Genomic DNA, 13,224 nt, shown 5'->3' on the forward strand with positions numbered 1-13,224 from the left:
CAAGAAACTGATTGTAGACTTCAGGAGAGGGAAACCAGAGGTCCGTGAGCCAATAAGAGGAACTGTCCTGGACAGTTGCGAAGAAAACACAACGGTGTCTCTACTTTCTTCAGAGTCTGCACTCTAAAACGTTGACAAACGTATATGGATGTGGAGAGCACACTGACTGTCTACACCACGGCCTGGTATGGAAACATCAAAGCCTTTGAACAGAAAATCCTACAAAAGGTAGTGGATTCAGTCCGGTACATCACAGGTAAAACCCTCCCAACCATTGAGCACATCTACATGAAATGTTGTAGGTAGCAGCATCCATCATCAGAAATTCCCACCACCCAGGCCTTGCTCTCTTCTCACTGCTGCCATCAGGTAGAAAGTACAAGAGCCTCAGGACTCGCACTACCAGGTTCAAGAACAGTTATCACAAAGTGCACTGCAGATGCTGTGGTCAAATCAAGACGGACAAAAATGCTGGATGAACTCAGCAGGTCGGGCAGCATCCATTGAAAGAAGCTGTCAACGTTTTGGGTCGAAACCCTTCGTCAGGACTAAAGAAGGAGGGGGCAGGGACCCTATAAAGAAGGTGGGGAGAGGGTGGAAAACCAATCAGAGGAAAGATCAAGGGGTGGGGCAGGAGAGGTGAAGAAGGAGTCTAATGGGAATGCACTATGGGGAGTAGAAGAAGGCAGAATCATGAGAGGTGATAGGCAGCTAGAAGAGGAGACAGAGTAGAGGAGCGATGGGGAAGGGAGAGGAGGGAATTACTGGAAGTTGGAGAATTCGATGTTCATACCAAGGGGCTGCAGACTACCCAGACAGTGTATGAGATGTTGTTGCTCCAACCGAAGTTTGGCCTCATCGTGGCAGTAGAGGAGGCCATGTATGGACATATCCGAATGGGAATGAGAGGGAGAGTTGAAGTGAGTGGCAACCGGGAGATCCTGTCTTGTGTGGCGGACAGAGCGGAGGTGCTCGATGAAGCGGTCCCCCAATCTGCGTCGGGTCTCGCTGATGTAGAGGAGGCCGCACCGGGAGCACCAGATGCAATAGATTACCCCAACAGACTCACAAGTGAAGTGTTGCCTCACCTGGAAGGACTGTTTGGGGCCCTGAATGGTGGTCAGAGAGGAGGTGTAGGGGCAGGTGTAGCACTTACACTTGCAGGGATAAGTACCAGGTGGGAGATCCATGGGGAGGGACGTGTGGACCAGGAAGTCGCAGAGGGAACAATCCCTGCGAAAAGCAGAGAGGGGTAGAGAGGGAAAGATGTGCTTAGTGGTGGGGTCCTGTTGAAGGTGGCGGAAATTGCGGATGATAATATGCTGGATCTGGAGGCTGGTGGGGTGATAGGTGAGGACAAGGGGAACACGGTCCCTGTTGTGGTGACGAGAGGATGGGGTGAGGGCTGAAGTGCGGGAAATGGAGGAGATGCAGGTGAGGACATCATTGATGATGGCAGAAGGGAAATCATGATTCTTAAAGAAAGAGGACATTTGGGATGACCCGGAACGGAAAGCCTCATCCTTGGAGCAGATGTGGCAGAGACGGAGGAACTGGGAATAGGGAATAGAATTTTTGCATTTGGCAGAGTGGGAAGAGGTATAGTCAAGGTAGTTATGGGAGTCAGTGGGTTTATAGAAGATGTCAGTGGACAGTCTATCTCCAGAGATGGAGACTGAGAGATCGAGGAAGGGGAGAGAAGTGTCCGAGATGGACCAAGTGAATTTGAGGGCTGGGTGAAAGTTAAAGGCAAAGTCAATGAAATTGACGAGCTCAGCATGGGTGCAGGAAGCAGCACCAATGTAGTCGTCAATGTATCGAAGGAAAAGTTGGGGAGCAGTACCAGTATAGATTTGGAGCGTAGACTGTTCCACAAAACCCACGAAGAGGCAGGCATAACTGGGGCCCATGCAAGTGCCCATAGCTACACCCTTGATCTGGAGAAAGTGGGAAGAGCCGAAAGAGAAGTTATTAAGTGTGAGTACCAGTCCCGCCAACCTGAGGAGTGTGGTGGTGTTGGGGAACTGGTGAGGTCTATTGTCCAGAAAGTCCCTCTCAATCCCATTCTCCTGCCTTCTCGCTGTAACCTTTGACACCCTTACTAATCAGAACCTATCAACCTCTGCTTTAAATATATCCAATGACGGCCTCCACAACCGTCTGTGGCATAGATTCACCACCCTTTGGCTAAAGAAATTCTCCTTTTCTCTTTTCCAAATGGACATCTCTCTATTCTGTGGCTGTGCCCTCTGATCTTCTCCACATCCACTCTATCTAGAGTTTTCAATATTTGTCAAGTTTCAATGAAATCTCCCCTCATTCTTCTAAACTCCAGTGAATATAGGTCCATAAAAAATCAAACCCTTTTCCAGAATTGGAAAAGGCACAATCTACCAGCAAAGTGTGATTGGTAAAGAAGGAACAGGGAATGCTAGCACAAAGCTGAGTTGACATGCCCCCCTAGCTGGAGTGTCCACAGCCTGGGAATGATGAAGGTGGTGATGAGCAAAAGGTTTTCCAGTAATGAATGGTGAATCTTTGAGATTCTGTACTAAAGAGCACTGTGAAGACTCAGTTGCTGAGTTTATATTCATGATCTTCATGAAGGTGTAGTGGACAGTGAGGATGGTTTTCAAAGCTTGCAGAGGGATTTGGACCAATTGGAGGAATGGGCTGAAAAATGGCAGATGGAGTTTAATGCAGACAAGTGTGAGGTATTGCACTTCGGAAGGTCAAACCAAGGTAGAACATACAAGGTAAATGGTAGGACACTGAGGAGTGCAGTAGAACAGTGGGATCTGGGGGTACAGTTACATAATTCCCTAAAAGTGGTGCCACAAGTAGATAGGGTCATAAAGACAGCTTTTGGTACATTGGCCTTTATAAATCAAAGTATTGAGTGTAAGAGTTGGAATGTAATGGTGAGGTTGTATAAGACATTGGTGAGACTGAATTTGGAGTATTGTGTGCAGTTTTGGTCACCTAATTACAAGAAGGATATTAATAAGTTTGAAAGAGTGCAGAGAAGGTATACAAGGATGTTGCTGGGACTTGAGAAACTGAGTTACAGAGAAAGGTTGAATAGGTTAGGACTTTATTCCCTGGACCGTAGGAGAATGAGGGGTGATCTGATAGAGGTGTATAAAATTATGATGGGTATAGATAGAGTGAACGTGAGCAGGCTTTTTCCACTGAGGCCAGGGGAGAGAAAAAACAGACGTCATGGGTTAAGGGTGAAGGGGGAAAGGTTTAAAGGGAACATTAGAGGGGCTTCTTCACACAGAGAGTGGTGGGAGTGTGGAATGAGCTGCCAGATGAACTGGTGAATACGGGCTCACTTTTGACATTTAAGAAAAACTTGGACAGGTATCTGGATGAGAGGGGTTTGGAGGGATATGGCCCAGGTGCAGGTCAGTGGGACTAGGCAGAAAAATCATTCGGCATAGCCAAGAAGGGCCAAAAGGCCTGTTTCTGTGCTGTAATGTTCTATGGTTCGTTGCAAGAGGGATTGAACTTGTTACTTCTTTAGAGATAGAGTGTGGATCAGGTCCTTCCGACCCAATGAGCTGCACCAGCCAGCAACCCATCTATTTAACCCCAGCCTGAATACAGCATTTGTTTCCTTAAGGTTGTCTTAGCCAGGACTGGTAGTGGAGAAAAGCTCCCATTATCTATTAAATGCTCCTAATGGCGTGTGTCTCAAATAGCTTCTGATAACCAAGGACAGCTCCTGGGCTTCACGTGTGGTTTAGCTAGTAAACATAGTGGAACTGTTTCTAATGACAGGGAAGGGGCAAAGGTGGGCTCCTGGTGCCTTAAAACCAGTCACTTCAGGCAGATGGATCGGCAGCTTATCTAGAAGAAGAAAAACTCTGATCTCAAACCTTTACTGCCTTGCGGTAATAACCATTCACGTAGAAGGCTTTGGGAGTAAACTCGGAGGAATAATCCAGAGCTGGAGTCTCTAAGGCTGAGTTCAACACTGACTGGCAACTCCTGCAACAGACTGTATCAGTTTCTGCTGTTACTTAGAGAGGGGAAGCTTACTACATGGGCAACAGTTTGCTCTCTATATCGTACTGTTCTGCCTTGCAAATCATGTAGACAGCTGGGACACAATGCCCACAGTCAACCCTGAGCAATGGAAGGCCTTAATCATAGGACAATTTACAGTGACCAACTGACCCAATAATCGGTATGCCTATGGACTGTGGGAGGAAACCGGAATACCCAGAGAAAACCCACATGGTCACGGGGAGATTGTATAAGTTCCTTGAAGATGAAATTGCAACTGAATTCTGACGGCCATGTTATCATGGCACCCATCGTACATATTTCAAATTTTTAAATTTAATCATCCTGAGGAAGGTTATGCTGCAACTGTACAGGGCACTGGTGAGGCAGTGGAGGGGAGGTTCACCAGGTTGATGTGGAGATGATGGGGTGAGGAGAGTTTGAGTCACCTGGGGCAAAGCTCACTGGAATTCAAAAGAATGAGAAGCGATCTATAGAATGATAGTGCTGTGGCGGCTCATTTCCTAGCGTATGCGAACCGACTCACAATTAGATAGCCTACGGGGGTTTGCGAGCACAGAGCTTTGGAGCCTCTTCGCCATGGGGGGCCGGTTGACAGAGGCTTAAAAGTGAGGCTGAAGTTTTCGAATAAAGTTTTTTCCTTCGACTGCAGTTACCGACTCCGTGTCGTAATTTTAGCGCTGCGTGTAGCACACCGCTACAATTGGTGACCCCGACGGTCCAAACGATTTTTGGACCAGAAATGACCGACGCCGCCTCTGTTCATGCGGTTTCGTTGAAACTGCCGGGTTTCTGGACACAGCGCCCGGACCTATGGTTCCAGCAAGCCGAAGCCCAATTCCACGTTCGCCGGATCACCTCGGAAGACACCCGCTACTACTACGTGGTGGGCTCCCTCGACCAGGACACAGCTGCCCAGGTCGCGGAGTTCGTACAGTCGCCCCCGGCAGACGGCAAGTACACGGAATTCAAAGCCCTGCTCCTCAGGACTTTCGGACTCTCACGGCGCGAGCGGGCTGCCCGTTTACTGCACCTGGATGGCTTGGGCGACAGACCTCCATCGGCTTTAATGAATGAGATGTTGTCTCTGGCCGAGGGACACACAGGCCTCATGTTTGAGCAGGCATTCCTGGAGCAGCTGCCCGAGGACATACGCCTGCTGCTGTCCGACGCGGATTTCAGTGACCCCCGGAAGGTGGCAGCCCAGGCGGACTTGCTGTGGAACGCCAAAAAGGTGAGCGGGGCGTCCATCGCACAGATCTCCCAGCCACGCTCCCGGCAGCAAACCAGTCCGGGCCCGGCCGCAGAGCCCACTAACCCCCGGCCCATTGAACACTGGTGCTTCTACCACCAGCGGTGGGGCGCAGAAGCCCGCCGTTGCCGCCCGCCCTGCAAGTTCCCGGGAAACGCCAGGGCCAGCCACCGCTGATGGCTACGGCGGCTGGCCATCGGGATAGCCTCCTGTATGTGTGGGACAAGAGGTCGGGATGCCGGTTTTTGGTCGATACTGGGGCTGAGATCAGCGTTTTACCTCCGACGAGTTACGACACCCGCAGCAGGGCACCGGGTCCCCCCCTGAGGGCCGTGAATGGCAGCACAGTAAGGACCTATGGCACCCGTCAGGTGCAGCTACTGTTCGGCCCCAGCCAGTTCACGTGGGACTTCACACTGGCAGCCGTAGCCCAACCGCTTCTGGGTGCGGATTTTTTGCGAGCTCACAGCCTGCTGGTTGACCTGCCCAGGAAGAGACTGGTACACGCCGAGACCTTTCAGACGTTCTCCCTGGGCGCGGCCCAGTTGCCAGCCCCTCACCTCGGCTCCATCACGCTGTCCGACAACGACTTCACCAGGGTCCTGGCGGAGTTCCCATCGGTTCTGGCACCGCAGTTCACAGCAGCCATGCCCAGGCACGGCGTACAGCACCACATCCCGACACAGGGACCACCCCTCCATGCCCGTGCTCGGCGGCTTCCCCCGGACAAGCTCCGACTGGCGAAGGAGGAGTTCCAGAGAATGGAGGAATTGGGGATCATCTGGCGGTCCGACAGCCCCTGGGCTTCCCCCCTGCACATGGTGCCCAAAGCGACGGGGGGCTGGAGACCGTGCGGCGACTACCGCAGGCTGAACGAGGCTACCACACCGGACCGCTACCCTGTGCCGCACATTCAGGACTTTGCGGCAAACGTGCACGGCGCCCGGATCTTCTCCAAGGTCGACCTTGTCCGAGGGTACCATCAAATCCCGATGCATCCTGACGACGTCCCCAAAACGGCTCTCATCACCCCGTTTGGCCTCTTCGAGTTCCTCCGCATGCCGTTCGGCCTGAAGAATGCCGCACAGACGTTCCAGCGGTTAATGGACGCGGTGGGACGGGACCTGGACTTCGCGTTCATCTATTTGGATGACATCCTCATAGCCAGCGGCAGTCGTCAGGAGCATCTGTCCCACCTCCGTCAACTCTGCGCCCGACTGAGTGAGTACGGTCTTACAATCAACCCTGCCAAATGCCAGTTCGGACTTGATACCATTGACTTCCTGGGCCACAGGATTACTACAGACGGGGCAACCCCTCTGCCCGCTAAGGTAGATGCGGTCCGCCACTTCCCCCGACCCACCACGATCAAAGGCCTTCAGGAATTCGTAGGTATGGTCAATTTCTACCGCCGCTTCCTCCCTTCAGCTGCCCGGATCATGCGCCCCCTGTTCGCCCTGATGTCGGGTCCGAGCAAGGACATTACCTGGGACGAGGAGTCCGCCGCCGCTTTCATTCAAACGAAGGAAGCTTTGGCTGACGCCGCAATGCTAGTACATCCCAGAATGGACACCCCTACCGCCCTCACAGTGGACGCATCAAACACGGCAGTCGGTGGGGTGCTGGAGCAGCTCATCGCAGGTCGCTGGCAACCCCTGGCGTTTTTCAGCAAACACCTGCGGCCACCCGAGCTCAAGTACAGTGCTTTTGACCGGGAACTGTTGGCGCTCTACCTGGCAATCCGGCATTTCAGGTACTTCCTAGAAGGTCGGCCCTTCACCGCGTTCACGGACCACAAACCGCTTACCTTTGCGTTTACGAAAGCATCCGACCCCTGGTCATCCCGCCAGCAATGCCACCTGTCCTACATCTCTGAATACACAACGGATGTCCGGCACGTCTCGGGTAAGGACAATGTCGTGGCGGATGCGCTCTCTCGCCCTACCGTTCATGCCCTTTCCCAAGGGGTAGACTTTGAGGCACTGGCAGAGGCACAGCAGGTAGATGAGGAGATTCCGAGTTACAGGACTGCAGTCTCTGGTTTGCAGCTCCAGGACCTCCCCGTGGGCCCAGGTGAGAGGACCCTACTCTGTGACGTCGCCACCGGCCGGCCCCGTCCGGTCGTCCCCGCAGCCTGGCGGCGACGTGTTTTCGACTCCATTCATAACTTGGCGCATCCCTCCATCCGGACAACTGTCCGGATGGTTTCCAGCAGGTTCGTTTGGCACGGACTCCGCAAACAGGTCAGTGAATGGGCCAGAACGTGCATGCACTGCCAGACGGCCAAGGTTCAGCGGCACACCAAAGCCCCACTGCAGCAGTTCCATCCCGCCCACCGGCGTTTCGACCACATTCATGTGGATATCGTGGGCCCCCTGCCAGTGTCGCGCGGAGCGCGTTACCTCCTGACTATCGTGGACCGGTTCACAAGATGGCCAGAGGCGGTCCCGCTCACCGACACCACCTCCGAATCTTGCGCCCGAGCCCTGATCGCCACCTGGATATCCCGCTTTGGTGTACCAGCCCACATTACCTCCGACAGAGGCGCCCAGTTCACCTCCAGCCTGTGGTCAGCTATGGCCAGCCTTTTGGGGACTCAGCTGCACCACACCACTGCCTACCACCCACAGTCGAACGGGCTAGTGGAGCGTTTCCACCGTCACCTGAAGTCGGCCCTCATGGCCCGCCTGCGAGGAGCCAACTGGGCGGACGAGCTTCCCTGGGTCCTTCTCGGCATCCGCACAGCGCCCAAGGACGACCTGCACGCCTCGTCGGCCGAGTTGGTATACGGCGCGCCCCTGGCCGTCCCCGGGGAGTTCCTACCAGCCCCGAGGGGGCAAGAGGAAGAACCCGCTGCAGTCCTGGGCAGACTTCGCGAGAAGCTCGGTAGCCTGGCCCCCATACCCACTTCACAGCATGGGCGGCACCCGACCTGCGTACCCAAAGACCTACGGAACTGTAAGTTTGTGTTTGTACGAAGGGGCGGGCATCGGCCACCGCTGCAGCGGCCATACGAGGGGCCGTTTACGGTGCTCCGGAACAACGGGTCCACGTTCGTGCTGGACGTTGGGGGGAAGGAGGAGGTTTTCACGGTGGACCGCCTCAAGCCGGCCCATGTGGACCTGGCGCAACCGGCCGAGTTTCCGGCGCCTCGGCGCAGAGGCCGACCTCCCAAGTAGGTTCTGGCCCAGGCTGTGGACATTGGGGGGTGTATCGCCGGTTCTGGGGGGGGGTTATGTGGCGGCTCATTTCCTAGCGTATGCGAACCGACTCACAATTAGATAGCCTACGGGGGTTTGCGAGCACAGAGCTTTGGAGCCTCTTCGCCATGGGGGGCCGGTTGACAGAGGCTTAAAAGTGAGGCTGAAGTTTTCGAATAAAGTTTTTTCCTTCGACTGCAGTTACCGACTCCGTGTCGTAATTTTAGCGCTGCGTGTAGCACACCGCTACAGTGCCTTGTAAATGTATTCATCTTCCAAACTTTTGTTCACATAAAAGTCTACAACAACCAAGAATTTTGATCAACTTTAATCAACTTAACTCAGAATTTTTATTTTATGCTCCTTTTTCACAGTAGAGCCCCAAAAATGGAAAATGGTAAAGCATGAAAAACTAAAAATTCAAAAACTGAAATGTCAGCAGTTTAAAAGTATGCAATCCCCTTTGCTCAGTATTTAGTTGAACCACTGATTCCCGTTATTACAGCCAATATTCTTTTTAGATACATCTCTATGAGCTTTTCACAATATGAGAAAACAACATTTGCCCATTCCTCCTTGCAAAATTGCTCGAGCTGTGCCAGGTTAGCTGGGGAGTGGCGGTGGACAGCAATCTGAGGACCTGCCAGAGACGGTCGATCAGGTTAAGGTCAGGACTCTGACTGGAACACTCAACGGCATCAATTTTCTTCATTTGAAGTCACTGCATGGTTGCTCTGGCAGTGCACTTCATGTCTGTGTCCTGCTGTAACATGAACTTCCTCCCCAGTTTAAACTTCATGACAGAGGTCAGCAGGTTTTTATCCAGGATCTCTCTGTATTTAGCAGCTTTCATCTTCACATCAATCCTGACCAGATTTCCAGTCCCTGCTGCTGAAAAACATTTCTATAGCATGATGTTGCCTCCACCATAATTTACAGTAGGGATGGTGTTACCTGCTGTACCACTTAGTGTTGAGAGCAAAAACTTCCATCTTAGTCTCATCTGACCACCAGACTTACTTCTACGACTTTACAGTATCTACTAAATGATGCTTTGCAAAGTCTTTAAAGGCAAGGATATACTTTTTTTTTAGACAGGTAGACAGGACTTCTTCCTCCATAAATAAACTTCTTGTGCAAGGCCTTAGAGATTGTGGAGCCATGATCTTCATCTCCAGTTGCAGATACTGACTTTTGCAGCTCCCTCAGAGTGACTGTTGGCGTCACAGAAGTCTCTCTTACGTTCTGTTATTACGATCTATGGAATGCTCTGCCTCAGAAGGCAGTGGAGGCCTATTCTCTGGATGCTTTCAAGAAAGAGTTAGATAGAGCTCTTAAAGACAGTGGAGTCAAGGGAGAAGGCAGGAACGGGTTACTGATTGTGGATGATCAGCCGTGATCACATTGAATGTGGTGCTGGCTCAAAGGGCCAAATGGCCTACTCCTGCACCTATTGTCTATTGTTCTCCTGTGCCTAGGTTTAGAGGGCAGCCTGATCTAGGCAGTGTGGCTGTGGTTTCATATTTTTCCACTTTTTCATGATGGACTGTACTGAGCTCCAAGGTATGTTCAGTGCTTTTGAGATGTTCTTGGATAGTTCTCTAGGTTTTAGTTGTTTATTATCATTTGGTGGAATGCTTACAAGATGTCTTTTGAGAAGCTCATGGTTGAGCCCACTAGGAAATCAGCTATTTTGGATAGGGTGATGTGCAATTAACTGTAATTGATTGGCAAGCTTAAGATAAAGGAACCCTTAGTGTACAGTGACCATAATATGATAGAATACACCCTGTAATTTGAAAGGGGGAAGCTAAAGTCAGATGTTTCAGTATTACAGTGGAGTAAAGGGAATTACAGAGGCAATGGAGAGGAGCTGACCAAAACTGATTGATCGTAAGATATAGGTGCAGAATTAAACCATTTGGCCCATTCAGTCTGCTCTGCAGTTTCATCATGGCTGATCCAATTTTCCTCTCAGTCCCATTCTCTTGCCTTCTCCCCATATCCCTTCATGCCTTGATCAATCAAGAAAATATCAACCTCTGCCTTAAATCCACATAAAGACTTGGTCTCCACGGTTGTCTGCAACAAAGAGTTCCACAGATTCAGCACCCTCTGCTAATAAAATTCCTCCTCATCTCCATTCTAAAAGGACACTCCTCTATTCTGAGGCTGTGCCCTCTGGTCTTAGACTCTCCCACCATCTTCTCCTTATCCACTCTATCTAGGCCTTTCACCATTTGTTAAGTTTTAATTGGGTAATTCCTCAATGAGGTAATTTCTCTCGAGGTAATTACTCCCCTTCCCCTTTCTCTCTTTTTCCATTCCCCATTCTGGCTTCTCTACCCCTTCTCTTCTCCTGACCTACCTATCACCTACCTTTTGTTCCCCTCCCACTTCCCTTTCTCTGATGGTCCACTCTCATTTCCTATCAGATTCCTTCTCCAGCCCTTTAAGTTTTTCATCTATCACCTCCCAGCTTCACACTTCACTGCTTCACCCTACCTTCCCAGCTTTGCCCTCAACTGGTCTCACCGTTGCCTGCCAGGTAATTCTCCTCCCCCCCTCTCCCCACCTTCTTCCCCCTTCTCTTCCAGTCCTGATGTGTGTTGCTCTGTTTGCCAGCATCTGCTGATTCTCTTGTGTTTAAAACTGATTTCAGTTCAGAATTGCATGCTAACTAAAGGCTGAAACATCAACTGTTTATTCCTCTTCATTGATGCTTCCTGACCTTCTCAGTTCCTCCAGCATTCTGTGTGTTTTGCTCTGGATTTCCAGCAGATGCAGAATCTGGCAATCACCTGATCGTCTTTGTTGCCTCCGTCAGCCAGGCCACCAAAGAGTTGCAACAACAGGAACATTACTGCAAGAAAATCAATCGGTCTCAAGGACGTTGCAATGATAGCTCCCCTGAGACAGTGCCTAACGTCAAGAACCAGCTGCAGTGAGGGGTAGAGGGGGGGGGATGGCGATGATGGCTGGGAGGCAGCTGGGTTAAACAGTTAAAATGTAATTGGCTACTGGTTGCGTTGAATGTAATTTGTTGCTGGTGCAATAAAAATTAGTGATTAAAAAAACAGCTGCAGAATGAGCACAGCACTGGCACTGGTCTGAAGCCTAGTACCATAGAACTAAGAACACAGGACATGTAACATAGACCAGAGAACGGAAAACACAGAACACAGAACACAGGACATGTAACATAGACCAGAGAACGGAAAACATAGAACATAGAACACAAGACATATAACATAGACCAGAGAATGGAAAACATAGAACACAGGACATATAACATAGACCAGAGAATGGAAAACATAGAACATAGAACACAAGACATATAACATAGACCAGAGAATGGAAAACATAGAACACAGGACATATAACATAGACCAGAGAACAGAGAATGGAAAACACAGAACATAGAACACAGGACATGTAACATAGACCAGAGAACAGAGAATGGAAAACACAGAACATAGAACACAAGACATATAACATAGACCAGAGAACAGAGAATGGAAAACACAGAACATAGAACACAGGACATACACCCAGTGGCTACCTAACTAGGTACAGGAGAGGAGCCAGGTATGGTCTTCTGCTGCTTAGTCCATCATTTCAATGTATGATGTGTTGTGCATTCAGAGATCCCTTCTTCACACCACTGTTGAAACATGTGGCTATTGGAGTTACTGTTGCTTTCCTGTCAGCTTGAATCAGTCTGGCTATTCTCCTTTGACCTCTCTCATTAACAAGACATTTTCATACAGAACTGCCACTCACTGGATGTTTTTTTGTTTCTCGCACCTTTCTTTGTAAACTCTAGAGACTGTTGCATGTGAGAATCCCAGGATATCAGCAGTTTCTGAGATACTCAAACCACCTTGTCTGGTACTAACAATTATCTCATGGTCAAAGTTGCTTATATCACATTTCTTCCCCATTCTGATGTTTGGTCTGAGCAACTGAACCTCCTGACCATGTCTGCGTGCTTTTATACATTAACATGCTGCTATATGACTGGCTAGTTAGATGTTTGCATGAACGAGGCATACAGGTGAACCTAATAAAATGCCACTGGGTGTACATCCACTTTGTAGGGGGTAGAGGTGCCATGGTAGCGTTGTGGTTAGTACAATGCTATAGCAACACCAGCAAATCGTGTTCAATTCCCACTGTTCTCCGTAATGAGTTTGTATGTTCTCCCCATAACCACGTGTGGTTTCCTCCATGTGCTCCAGTTTCCTCCCACATTCCAAAGATGTACAAACGTTTGTATGTTAGTCAGTTAATTGGTTATGTGGGTAATTGGGCAGCACAGGCTCGTTGGGTGGAGAGGGCCTGTTATCATGTTGTCACTCTAAATAAAATAAAAAACAGAATAATGTGCAAAGATGCGTCATACACAGGACTTTACAATAATCCATAGTACAAGTAGGGGTCATACACTCTGTCTCTACAGAGGCTGTGTCACTTGCTTTAGGGCAGACAGTTGGGCTGCCTCACTGTCCAAAATTCAAAGTCAATTTATTATTGAAGTACATTTATGTCACCATACAGTATACTACCTTGCAATTCCTTTTCTTGCAGGCATTCACAGGAATGTAAAATAAGTACAACGGAATCTATGAAAAACTACTTAACAAAGTCTGACAAACATCCAACATGCAAAGAGGATAAACAATGCAAATAATAAATAATACTGAGTTGTAGAGTCCTTGAAAGTGATTCCATAGG

The sequence above is a fragment of the Hypanus sabinus genome, chromosome 25 (genome assembly GCF_030144855.1).
Source record: "Hypanus sabinus isolate sHypSab1 chromosome 25, sHypSab1.hap1, whole genome shotgun sequence".
NCBI lineage: Eukaryota > Metazoa > Chordata > Chondrichthyes > Myliobatiformes > Dasyatidae > Hypanus > Hypanus sabinus.